Source organism: Solanum lycopersicum, chromosome 12 (assembly GCF_036512215.1).
Source record: "Solanum lycopersicum chromosome 12, SLM_r2.1".
In the NCBI taxonomy this organism is placed as follows: domain Eukaryota; kingdom Viridiplantae; phylum Streptophyta; class Magnoliopsida; order Solanales; family Solanaceae; genus Solanum; species Solanum lycopersicum.
In genome coordinates, this window is record NC_090811.1 from 46,519,992 (window position 1) to 46,534,543 (window position 14,552).

Sequence of the window (14,552 nt, forward strand, 5' to 3'; positions counted from 1 at the left end):
TAGAGTGTAAATTTGTAAAAGATTATGATGATATAAATGATATTAATATTAAAGCATTTTGTTGTAGAAGTTATTATTAAGTGAAAATGTCATACGTTCAATATTGAATGTTGTTTTATAAAATTGATATGAAAATATCCAATGGGATCAAAATCTAAAGCATATACAAGTTTGTTATGCAAGTAGATGACTAGAATCGAAGTACGAAACTTGCAAAAATCTTTGATCATGAAAGGAAGATTCATAAAAGGAGATAGAAGGAAGCATATTTCATCAAAGTTTTTCAACACTCATGAGCTTCTAAGAATGGTGATATCAACATGCAACGGATTTGTTCAAGTAATACTATAGTTGATTTATTCACCAAGTCTCTACCAACTACAATTTTCAAGAAGATGGTGTAAAAGCTTTGAAAATGAAGATTCAAGTCTTTGGATTGATGTTATCATTATGGAGAGTTAATATGTGATGTACTCATTTTTATTCACAATGTTTTTTCATTGAATTTTCTTTATAAGGTTTTTTAGGAGACATCCATAATTCATATTGTTAATACTCTTTTTTCTTCACTAGATCTTTTTCTCAATAAATTTTATTTAGTAAGGTTTTTATGAGGCACATAATTTATCGACATTCAAGGGGGAGAGTTATAAACATATTTGTATTATAGTGAATGTTTAATTATGTAGAGTCCTTTTAGGGTATGGTTAGGAATCCAGGACCAAATTAGGATTACCCTCTAAATAAAGGGGATTCCCTCCATCGTAAATCAGATATGTGGATCCCTAAATATCATTCAAGAAAAATAAAAAGTCTTCTCTCTTCTCGCTACTTTGTTCTCATCTAAATTTATTTAGTTTCATAATAGTTCCACTATTTTCAATTCAAAAATATAGATACATTCACATTATTCCAATACTATTTCACTAATCACAACACCGAATACATTACACAAAACACACAGAAAAAACCAAAAGCTGAGTTTGAAGTCTATTTTCGTGGTTCTTGATTGTGGTCTTATTTTTCTAATGAATTAATTTCACAAAAGGCAACACTTTATATTTATTGTATGTTTAGTTTTATAAACACATATTAGATGTGAATCTAATGTTATAATGTTGCTCGAGTTTATATGTTTGTCGCTTTTGCATTATATTATGAAATAGGTTGAGAATTTTTATATCATAAAATTTAGAGCAAAGTTAATATAACATGTCCAACATACTTAAATGTCCAAATTTTATCTCGTTATTAACTAAAATATGAAATTTAATGTTCTACACTATGTAATTAATTGATATTCGCATGCGATTTAGTTAAAACGGAGTTTGTATGCTTAATCATATTGTGTACATTTTTAGAGACATTAAATAAATATAAAAAAATTGCAACCTTTTTTTGCATTTCGTTTGAATGATGATTATTTTTAGTAGGTGTTAGGTCATGCGATATCATATCATGATATGGTATTATGACATGGAATCAGCGTTTGGACATGTGATTTCACGCTGATTTCATCTCATGATTTCATATCATATGATGTGATTCATATTCTCCAAAAAGCATGATATGGAATTACATGGTGATTCCATATCATGATTTGAGATTTTGTAATACAAAAATTGATCCACAAGTTTATATTTTGTTAAAACAACCCCACATTTATATCTCTTAACCATTTATTTCATATGTAAATAAAACATAATTACATCATTATTTATTAAATTTATTATCTTCGCCGACATAAAATTTTTGCATAATACATAAATATGTCCTTTAACTTGGCTTCAAATCACATTTATGTCATTCAACTTTAGGTGTGCACAAGTAGATACTTAAACTTGTATAAAGTTGAACAAATAGACACACATGTAGTACATGTCATACTACATGTCATTTTTTGTCCTAAGTTGGTGTCATATGTGTATTGTGCCATGTAAGACTCATGTGTTTAACTATTTGAAAGTTAGATAGTTAAAGTGTCTGTTTGTGCATTATGAAAGTTGGAGGTCAAAGTTAAAATTTGAAGTCAAGTTTAGGGTCCAATATATGTATTATGCCTAAAAGTATTATTCTCACCAATATAGTCACTTTAACTCACACCAACCGATTATTAAAGTGATAAAATATTTATGGTCTATAAACATGAAAATATTGTTGTGGATGATATTGAAATGGCTCAAAGTAACAATGTTGATTCGTCTTCTCAGTCATATGATCGAAAAATGCAAGTTCGACTTGAGGAAATTGTTTCGTACTATGTGAGAGGATTATATTAAAAACGAGTACACTGCAATTTATGCTTAAAATTTTTTATTAAATTAAAGATAGATGAAACAATTACTTAAGAGGAGAACAAATATCTTTGTAATAATTATTATGCGATTTATAATTTTTTATTTGAAAAGATTGAATAAACAATTGGGGTTATTTTAATAATTTTACAACTTATGTGATTTTATGTTTATAAGAAAATATACAACACAAAAATTTCATATCGTATATTCAAACAAAATATTAATTTCATCTTATGATTCCATGTCGCATGGCCAAACGGGCCCTTAGAATATTCAATTGACGACTTTATGTTGATCTATGTTATTGTTACTTTCTTGTTTAATTTTGCCTTTAGTGAGTCACAACGATTTCCGTTTTCTTAATAAAATAATCTAAAGTCCTTCGACTTTTTAAAAAATAATTCAAATTTTAAGTAAAAAAATAATTTATAATTAAATATCTTTGAATTGAATTGTTAGGAACATAATTAGGCTGATATTAATAATAGGCAAGTTTTACAATTTGAAAAGCATTATCCAAATTTTAGACCTGACGTATAAATAAAATAATAATTTTTGGCAAGATTGGAAAGCGCTGCTAGCTATACATCACATACTAATAAAAATAAAATAGTTTTAAAAGCAAATTTAAAATAAATCAAAGAAGGTGAGACATAAGTAAAATGTTAGACTCTTAAATATAATATATCCAAAAGTAAATCAAGTTGTATATAAGTCAATAAAGCGATTGTGCTAGAATCACAAGATTCGAGGGGTGTCTGACACCTTTCCCTCGGTTAACAAAATTCCTTATCTAGACTTCTAGTTCACAGACCAATAAAATAAACAGTCAACTTCATTTAGATTAGAGATCTAAATAAGGTGACATAAACATCAAAACTCAATTCCAAGTGACGACTTATAAAACAAATAATCTTTTTTTTGAAATGTTACTTTGATTGGGAAAACTCTATTTTCAAAACATGCAATTAATTTTGAGGAAAAAATAAGGATGTGCCAAAGAATTCTAGATAAAAGCTTAATTTTAAATATGTAGGAACTTGTATAACAATTTTAAATTATATTTTCGCCCTAAATGTTGTAGTATAAATAGAAGAGCATTCAATTGTAACTTAGCAAAACAAAAACCATGAGTTGCTCAAGCGTATTAGGGACCTAAAGCAAAAACAAACGGGGCCTTAAATTTAAATTGTTAATACTTTTATATAATTTATTTCTTCTAGTTTTCACCTTATAATATAACCATTCTTATTTTAAATTTTTTTCATAAGGTATAGTACTCAAAATATGTCAAATTTCTTCTAATAATCACTTCATTTTTCATGAAAAATTTACTTTTTCTATAAATAGTATTCAATATTCGTTAAAAACAACAGTTTATAACCTATTATTATTAAAAAAAAATGAGGCCCCTTAATTTTGTAAGCCTAAAGCACGTGTCTTTTTTAACATTGTCGGGCCACCCATGACAAAAACAAGCAATCTTTCAAAGCCATACAAAAGTCTCGTTATAAATTGTTGGCATAATACATAAATGTGTCCTTTAATTTGGCTTCAAATCACATTTATGCCCTTCAACTTTGGATATGCATAAATAGACACTTAAACTTATATAAAGTTGAACAAATTAACACACATGTCACACTACATGTCATTTTTTGTCCTACGTGGTGTCCTACGTGTATTGTGCTATGTAGGACTCATGTGTTTATTTATTTAAAAGTTGGATAGTTAAAGTGTCTCTTTGTTCATTAAGAAAGTTGGAGGTCAAAGTTAAAATTTAAAGTCAAGTTTATAATCTAATATATGTATTATGCCTAAATTATTTTGTGTTTTTCTACCTTTTTATTTAGTGATCTAAGTTTGAATAGGCTTACTTGAGCAAACAAGATCGTGAAAAAATCATAAATAAATTGTTGAGTGTCTCACGACGTGTTTAGTTAAAGCTAAATCCTCATAACACTCAGTGGCGGACCCACATGGAGCCGAGAAGGTCCACCCAAACTCTCCACTTAAAAAAATTGTACTATAAATGTAAAATACAATTTATGTTTTACGTATATATATTAAATGTTAAACCTCTCAACATAAAATTAGTACAGAATGCAGCAGTTAAGCAGGCAAAGGTCCACGCACTTTAGTTGAGATTGAATCCCGGTGGAGGCGTTCTTCGACTACTCTTTTTTGCTTTTAAGACTTTGTCAAACCTTTTCAAATAGGTTTATATTGTATTAAATATTAAATTAATAAATAGTAACATTTCAATAAAAGAATTTGATTTTCGAGTAAATATTATTATATACTTAATAAACTTTTTGATAATAATATTTAATTTAAGCTCAATTATATATGATTTAATCTGTTTACATCTAAATTGACTCGTTAATTTGTTAACCCTATTAACATATTTATTTTTTATTGAATTTTCTGAACTAAAATTTTGAATCCGCAACTAACAATGTTCAAAATGAGACATGAGAAAAATCTATGTGCCTTTCAGGAAGCATGGTTATTTAATAAAAACAAAATAATTATATATTATAATTAAAAAATTCTATTTATAAAACTTTATATACATATATGTATACATATAGACATAATACATATATTGAATTTTAAATTTTAATTTTGATTTAGTTTTTTTTTATAATATACAAACATACATTTTAAATATTCTACTTTTAAATAAACACATTTATTTTACATGTCATCCAACTATTATTTTTTTTTTTTGCTATATGGTGTTTAAATTGTTAAGGGTCCAGCCCATTGATGGGTGGCCATATATTTTGGGCTTTGTTGACTTCTTCTAGAAGTCTTGGGCAGCTGATGTTGGTGCTGGGTTTTTTGTTTTGGAAGAGAAAAAAGAAATAGAGAGAGGGTTTTGAGAGAGAAAAGGGTTGCTAATTTTTCTGGACAGCGAGACAAAATTTCAGATTGCAAGAGATCCGACCGTTGGATCGTTCTGAAATTTTCACAGCTGGTTCACAACACATAGCACTACATCTTGACCGTTCAGATCGTCAATCGGAGTTCTTGATCGTCTGTTATTGTAGCTGGCGTAACCTGTATTTTTTGGTGATATTTCTCAATTTCTCTTCTCTTTTGTGTTGGCTCTTATGTATGTTGTTGTTGGTGGGCTGTGACATCCTTGTAGACTGATTTGGGTGTTTTTACCCTCAATTTGCATAATAAGAGAAGAAGAAGGGTGGACTCCTTCAAGTCCCGTGGTTTTTATCCTTCATACCGAAGGGGTTTTCCACGTATAAATCTTGTGTGTCACTTGCGTATTTATAATTCATATTTGCATGTGATTCAATTGATGTGTTGCTTATTTGAGCTTGGTTAATATAGTGGTGAATTTCTTTTGGTAAATTGGTGAAGTATATTTGGTTGATTGTCTTGAAGTCGATCCTTGTAGGTGTTGTATCCTACTTGTGTTGTTTTGTGACTCCCCTCACAATTGGTTTCAGAGTTGAGTGTTAAACCATAGACATGGAGCATGGAAATAACTCTATGGTTAAACTGACATCAACCAATTATTCCATTTGGCGTCCGATGATGGAAGATTTGCTATATTGCAAGGATTTGTTTGATCCAATTGATGTGGATAAAACAAAGAAAGATGACCAGCCCACTAAGCCAGAGAAGATGACAGATAAAGAATGGGAAAAGCTGAAGAGAAAGACCTTGGGGACAATCAGACAGTGGATTGATATTAGCATATTCAATCATGTATCCCAGGAGACTGAGCCGCTTGAGCTATGGAGAAAATTGGAGGGTCTTTATGAGAGGAAGACCGCTCATAACAAGGCCTCGTTGATTAAGAGGCTTGTTAATCTCAAGTTGAAGCCAGGGAAGTCTGTTTCTGAGCATCTTAGCGACTTTCAAGATATTATTAACAAGTTGACTGTTATGAAAATTGTCCTTGATGATGAGTTGCAGGCTTTATTCCTCTTGAGTTCTTTGCCAGACAGTTGGGAAACTTTGGTTGTGTCCATCAGCAACTCAGCTCCAGATGGTACGCTTTCATTGGATGTCATCAAAGAGAGCATGTTCAATGAAGAGCTTAGAAGAAAGGAGATGGGTGTTGATATTTCGCAGGCACTTGTGGTAGAGAATAGAGGAAGAAGCAAGAGTAGAGGTCCCAAAGGGCGTGGCAAGTCAAAGTATAGGTCAAAGTCCAAGGATGGGAGAGAACCTACGATATGCCACTATTGTAGCAAGCCTGGCCACATTCAAAAGTTTTGCTACAAGTTGAAAAGAGACCAGCAAAATAAGAAAAATGACCATCATAAAGAGGGTGATGACAAGAATACAGCTGCTACAACTTCTAGTTCTGATGATCGTGTTTCTTTGATATGTGCTACTGGAGAATGTTGTCATGTTGATAGTTCTGACACTGAATGGCTTATTGATACAGGAGCTTCCTATCATTGTGATCCTAATAAGGAGTACTTTATTGACTACCGAGCTGGAGATTTTGGTAGTGTGAAGATGGGGAACCAGATCTCAGCAAGTATTGTTGGCATTGGAGATATTCGAGTCCAAACCAATGTAGGGTGTTATTTGACGTTGAGAGATGTTCGCCACATTCCAGATTTACGCCTCAATTTATTGTCTGCTAACGTACTTGATGAAGAGGGTTACAAGCACACTTTTGGTGAGGGTAAATGGAAATTGTCTAAGGATTCCTTGACTGTTGCTCGTGGCAAGCTTTGTTGCACCTTGTATAAGACACATTTGAAAGTGTGTAGTGGTGAGTTGAATGCTATTGAGGAGAAAACATCTCCTAACTTATGGCACCGAAGATTGGGGCATGTTAGTGAGAAGGGTATAAAGCTGTTGGCCGGTAAGTCTCTTATTCCTGCTGATGTTACTATTTCACTTGACCCTTGTGATCATTGTTTAGCAGGAAAGCAACACAGAGTTTCTTTTCCGAGGACATCTACAAGAAAGAAAGTGAAGTTAGAGTTGGTTTACTCTGATGTGTGTGGTCCCATAGAGGTGGAATCACTTGGTGGTAACAAATACTTTGTTACTTTTATTGATGATGCTACTCGGAGAACTTGGGTTTATATGATGAAGCACAAAAGTGAGGTGTTCGGTATCTTCCAGAAGTTTCATGCAATGGTTGAAAGGGAGACAGATTGCAAACTGAAGCGTCTTCGAACTGATAATGGAGGTGAATACACTTCAAATGAGTTTAAAGCATATTGCTCAAGATATGGCATTCGACATGAGAGAACAGAACCGAGTACCCCACAACACAATGGCGTTGCCGAGAGGATGAACAGAACCATTATTGAGAAAGTGAGATGCATGCTTAGAATGTCCAATCTTCCTAAGTCATTTTGGGGTGAAACAGTTAGAACTGCTGTGTATTTGATAAATAGAGCACCATCAGTTCCTTTGGAGTTTGATATTCCCGAGAGAGTTTGGTTTGGGAAAGACCCCTCTTATTCTCACTTGAGGGTGTTTGGATGCAAGGCTTTTATGCATGTGCCGAAGGAACATAGATTGAAGCTTGATTTCAAGACTTCTCCTTGTGTGTTTGTTGGATATGGTGATGAAGAGTTTGGTTACAGACTTTATGATCCAGCAAAGCAAAAAGTTGTGAGAAGTAGAGATGTTGTCTTTTATGAGCACGAGATGGGTTATCATCTCTTGGGTGCTGATAAGACTTATTATTCTAATTTCTCTCATGATGTTATTGATATGCCCATGCCTCATGTTTCTGCTTCAGATGATCAATTAACAGGTGATGCTCCAGAGGATGGTCATGAAATTGCTCATGAACATGACCATATTGAAGAGGTACAACCTAATGTTGTTGTACCACAACCTGATGATGAAGCTGTAGATGTTCAACATGGAGAGTCTTCCAATCAGGGGGAGAAATCCAGCCCACAGGTAGAAGAGCCAACACATAGAAAATCGACCAGAGTTCGTCAACCTTCAAGACTTTATCCAAGTTCAGAATACATCCTAATTACTGATGAGGGGAAGCCTGAAAGCCTTCAAGAGGTCTTGTCACATTCAGACAAAGACCATTGGCTCAAGGCTATGCAAGAGGAGATGGATTCTTTGAAGAAGAATGAAACCTATGACTTGGTGAAGCCTCCAAAAGGGAAGAAAGTCTTGAAGAACAGGTGGTTGTTTAAAAACAAGAAAGTTGACAACAAGCTAGTGAAGCGGAAGGCAAGATTAGTGGTGAAGGGATGCCATCAGAAAAAGGGCATCGACTTCGATGAGATTTTTGCACCGGTGGTGAAGATGACTTCCATTCGTATGATTTTGGGACTAGCTGCCTGTTTGAATCTTGAACTTGAACAACTTGATGTTAAAACTGCTTTCTTACATGGTGATTTGCATGAGGAGATTTACATGGAGCAGCCGGAAGGATTTGAAGTTAAGGGAAAAGAGAATTTTGTTTGCAAGTTGAAAAAGAGTCTCTATGGACTCAAGCAAGCACCAAGGCAATGGTATCACAAGTTTGATTCCTTCATGAGTAGTAATGAGTACAAGCGGACTACTGCAGATCCTTGTGTGTATTTTAGAAAATTCTCTGAAGGTAACTTCATTATCCTTTGCTTGTATGTTGATGATATGTTGATTGTGGGACAAGATGTTGAGATGATTTGCAGGTTAAAAGAGGATTTGTCAAAGTCCTTTGATATGAAAGATTTGGGTCCTGCGAAGCAAATTCTTGTTATGGAAATTGCTCGTGATAGAAAAGCTGGTAAGCTTTGGTTGTCACAAGAAAAGTATATTGAACGGGTGCTTGAAAGGTTCAATATGAAGAATGCCAAGCAAGTTAATACACCACTTGCAGCCCATTTCAAGTTGAGCAAGCGTTGTTGTCCTACAACCGAGAAAGAAAAGGAAAGTATGTCTCATATTCCTTACTCCTCTGCTGTTGGTTCATTGATGTATGCCATGGTGTGTACAAGACCGGATATAGCACATGCTGTTGGATTGGTTAGCAGATACTTGGCAAATCCGAGCAAGGTTCATTGGGAAGCTGTAAAGTGGATCTTAAGATATTTGCGAGGCACATCAAATCTGAGTTTGTGTTTTGGAGGTGGTGAGCCTATTCTTGAGGGATTTACGGATGCTGACATGGCTGGAGATCTTGATAACCAAAAGTCTACCTCGGGTTACTTGTTCAAATTTGCAGGGGGAGCCATTTCATGGCAATCCAAGCTACAGAAGTGTGTAGCGTTGTCTACAACCGAGGCAGAATATATAGCAGCAGTGGAAGCAAGCAAAGAAATGCTTTGGTTAAAGCGTTTCCTTCAAGAGTTAGGTTTGAAGCAAAGCGAGTATGTTGTGTTTTGTGATAGTCAAAGTGCTATGGACTTGAGCAAAAACAGCATGTACCATGCTCGCACAAAGCATATTGATGTGAGATATCATTGGTTGCGTGTTGTCATTGAAGAGCAACTAATGAAGTTGAAGAAGATTCACACCAACAAGAATGGTGCTGATATGTTGACAAAGGTGGTCCCTCGAAGCAAGCTTGAATTTTGTTCCAAGCTTGCAGGTATGTCTTCTTGATGACCTTTTATGTTTGGTCTCCCCGAACTGGGCTGGAGGGGGAGATTGTTAAGGGTCCAGCCCATTTATGGGTGGCCCATATATTTTGGGCTTTGTTGACTTCTTCTAGAAGTCTTGGGCAGCTGATGTTGGTGCTGGGTTTTTTGTTTTGGAAGAGAAAAAAGAAATAGAGAGAGGGTTTTGAGAGAGAAAAGGTTTGCTGGTTTTTCTGGACAGCGAGACAAAATTTCAGATTGCAAGAGATCCGACCGTTGGATCGTTCTGAAATTTTCACAGCTGGTTTACAACACATAGCACTACATCTTGACCGTTCAGATCGTCAATCGGAGTTCTTGATCGTCTGTTATCGCAGCTGGCGTAACCTACATTTTTTTGGTGATATTTCTCAATTTCTCTTCTCTTTTGTGTTGGCTCTTATGTATGTTGTTGTTGGTGGGCTGTGACATCCTTGTAGACTGATTTGGGTGTTTTTACCCTCAATTTGCATAATAAGAGAAGAAGAAGGGTGGACTCCTTCAAGTCCCGTGGTTTTTATCCTTCATACCGAAGGGGTTTTCCACGTATAAATCTTGTGTGTCACTTGCGTATTTATAATTCATATTTGCTTGTGATTCAATTGATGTGTTGCTGATTTGAGCTTGGTTAATATAGTGGTGAATTTCTTTTGGTAAATTGGTGAAGTATATTTGGTTGATTGTCTTGAAGTCGATCCTTGTAGGTGTTGTATCCTACTTGTGTTGTTTTGTGACTCCCCTCACAATTGGTTTCAGAGTTGAGTGTTAAACCATAGACATGGAGCATGGAAATAACTCTATGGTTAAACTGACATCAACCAATTATTCCATTTGGCATCCGATGATGGAAGATTTGCTATATTGCAAGGATTTGTTTGATCCAATTGATGTGGATAAAACAAAGAAAGATGACCAGCCCACTAAGCCAGAGAAGATGACAGATAAAGAATGGGAAAAGCTGAAGAGAAAGACCTTGGGGACAATCAGACAGTGGATTGATATTAGCATATTCAACTTTGCATACATGTACAAGTATACATATAACCATGATTTGGTTGCAGTGATGCAGGTTTAAGACACAATAAACCACAGTAAGTGGAAATGATATGATTATAGATCACTTTGATTTCCATGAAATGAAGATAAATGCAAAATGCATCAGTTAATAAAGCTTGTTTGGGCTTGTGTTAGTTTATCAATTGATATCATATTAGTAATAAACTGTTTCTTCTTATTTAGCCAAAGTATTTACCTTTTCCAATTTTGGCAGTTATCAGTTGTCTTGCTTTGGAGGTGCTGACAAAAGGATTGATCTGTCTTGCACCAATCAAAAAAACAAAAAACAAAAGGAAAATAGGTTTGATACGTCTCGTATGAGAATAGCACTCTTGGAATGAAGTGCTCTTGCTCTTCAGCCTCTCTTTCTGTGATAGCGAAGCATTGCAAGAAGAGGGCAGAATGTCTTTTTATTCGATCTCCGGAGGAGTAAGTTTGTTTTACATTTACTTATTTGTTGCAACATTTTAGCTCCTGAGCAAGTTGAGAGAATTCTCAGATGTATTAAGTGATGCTGCGCAAAAGGAGCACTTGGAATCATCAAGGAACCAGCTTCATATCATGATCTCACTTGTATAATCGCAATCGTGATTGCTAGGCACTTGTTCACTTTTTGGTATACATATATGGTAGTGGACAACAAAATGTTTAGTTTGAACTTGGATGTTTTACCAGCATTAATACATGTTCTTTTATTCTTTATACAGCTTGCATACTCGAAGGAAATCCATGAGAATAGTGCAGTTTCTCTACGACATTTGCAGAATATTACTCCCTTCGTTCATTTTTATTCGTCTACTATACTAAAATATTATTTTTATTTTACTCGTCACTTTTAGCATTTCAAAAAAAAATCATTTTTTATCCTCAATATTAGTTACTCCCTATGTTTAAAAAAAAAGACCTTTTCTTTTTAGTTTGTTTAAGAAAAAAATGACTTCTTTCTTTTTTTGGTAACATTTTAAAATCAGTTCTCCACATGGCATGTTTAAGGCCACAAGATCAAAGAGCAATTTTGTACATTTAAATTAATTTTAGTTTAGAAACACATAATTTGAGCTCAGAGTGTAATCAATCGTAAGTACAACCAATACCTTTTCTTTGATCGTGTTCTTTTAATGTCTGTGGTTGTAAGCCTTTTGTTAATAGATTTGCAATCATGAGATCAGTTCTAATATTCTCAAGTAACACTCTTTGCTTCTGAACTTCTTCCTTGACTGTAAAGTACTTTAATTTCATATATTTGGCACTTTTGGAGTACTTATCATTCTTGGAGAAGAATACTATTGGAGTATTATCAATAAATTTTCAGCGGCTTGGTAATGGTGTCTACACATTCTTTATAACTTAAGATTTTTTTTTGGAAAATTCAATTATGATCAATTCAATGTGCTGTAATAGTTAAATAATCATGTCCATTAACATTACGATCCATGTCCGAAGTCATAGACACTCTACTATCTAATTTGCTAAACAAACAACGAAGATATTGACAATGTTTACCTTGTTATTAAAAAGCATTAGATTTAACAGTATTTCTTGCAGAACACCTAAAAGCAGGATTATAAGTTTGTTGAATGTATCAATAAAATGGGATGTGATTCATGTGAAGGAAAACTATTAGCCAAACCACAAACAGAAATCTTTTTAGCTAAATTTTCGTGATCTCTTTCTTTATTATATTTATGTTGTGTTAATGAACCACCCGGATTAGAAGGATCTAATGTTCTTTGAACCATGTTAGAAGCTCCTAACGATTCATTACCACTAATATCAAATTCATTAACTGGAATTCCGTTTTTTCTATCGGCTAATGCTTTAGCTTCTTTATATGGAATCGACACACAAGATAACAAATGTTTATTTAATCCCCCCCCCCCCCGTCCCACCTTGACCCTCACATTTTCTATGTTTAAAAGGTTGCTTACACTTATACGAATAGCAACATTGTTTTCCTTATCGAAAGTCATAAATTGCCACATAATAGAAGTTTTAGGGCGTTGATATTTCACCTTCTCACTTGTGGGAGGTAAAAAGGGTGGACGTCCAGAGTTTTGCTCCGTTAAATTTGTAGTTTTATTTGAAACTTGTGTCATCGAACTAGTAGGTTTATCTTCTAATTCCTCTTCTCCCCTATCGACTTCTACTTCTTCACCTGAATTTTCATCAAGATTAGGATTAATATTAACATAAAGTCGTACTAAAATTTCACGATCGAGTTTAACATTTGAATTAATATCATGAGAAGTATCATCAACATAAGTAGAATCATTGGTATTAAATCTAACTCTAGACATTGATTTAGATGAAGTACCACCACATTTACTCTTTTTTTTTCTTCATTATTTTTTACAAAAATTAAATATTTTAAAAATGGCACCTTGTTCCTTCTCTTGTTCTTTCTCTTTTCCTTCACAGGTATTTTTTTTTACTATAACTCATATTTAATTATATTTAAAGTGTAATATAAAAATAAAAATAACGCAAAAATTTAAGACGAAAAATAAAATATAAATTTTATGAAACGAATGTACAATTAATGCAGACGTTAAATCGATTCTTGAAACTTGCAGTATACATATATATATATATATATATATATATACACACACACACACACACATATACATATATTGATATTTCTATAATATGAAAATTAGAATTGAAAATTGAAATATACTTATTATAATAATATCAGACTTAAATCAAATAAATATTAAAACTTAAGAATTAAGATTGAGACTTGAGAGTTGAGAGAATTAAGAAAATAGATGAGAGAAATGAAAATAGATGATTTTATAAGAAATAGTAAAGGATAGAAGAGTATTTATAATATTAAAAATGGGTTAAAGTGTATTTATAATAACTTGAGGGTTTAAATTAAAGTATTAAAAGTAGAGGACGTCCTCCCACGACCTCTACCACGGCTTCTTGCCGCTGCTTTTCCTCGAGCTACAGCCCCAGTGGCTGGCTCAGACGCACCCTGTCCCGCCGGTGCTGGTGTTGGTGTTGGTGTAGTCGTTGCTCTAGTTCTAACCATCTGCGAAAGAGAGTGAAGATGGTCAGATACCAATTCGTATCGCCTAGATACCAATTGGACTCAAGTAGTAGCACGAAAGAAAGAATGAAAGAGTGAGATTTTCCTAAAGTCTTATAGCCTCTCAAGGAAAAGTAAAGGCGTCCCCCTACCGTTCCTTAAGACTTTACTAGACCTGTTCTTGTGTGATGAGACCAACGAACCTAATGCTCTGATACCAAGTTTGTCACGACCCAAACCGGGTTGCGACTGGCACCCACACTTACCCTCCTATGTGAGCGAACCAACCAATCTAAACCTTAACATTTCAATATAATATTATTATTCAACATCTATTATTCCCAAAACCTGGAAGTCATCATCACAAGAACATCTACTTTAAACTACTAATTCTAAGAGTTTCTAAGAAGCTAAAAATACATAAGAAGCTAGTCCATGCCGGAAGTTCAAGGCATCAAGACATGAAGGAGAAGATCCAGTCCAATCTAGAAGCGTTAGCTCACCCTGAAGATCCGGTGTGACGAAGACTGGCTTGAGTTACTGTTGAGTCGAAGATGACGGCACGTTTGCTGCACTCCACAAATAACA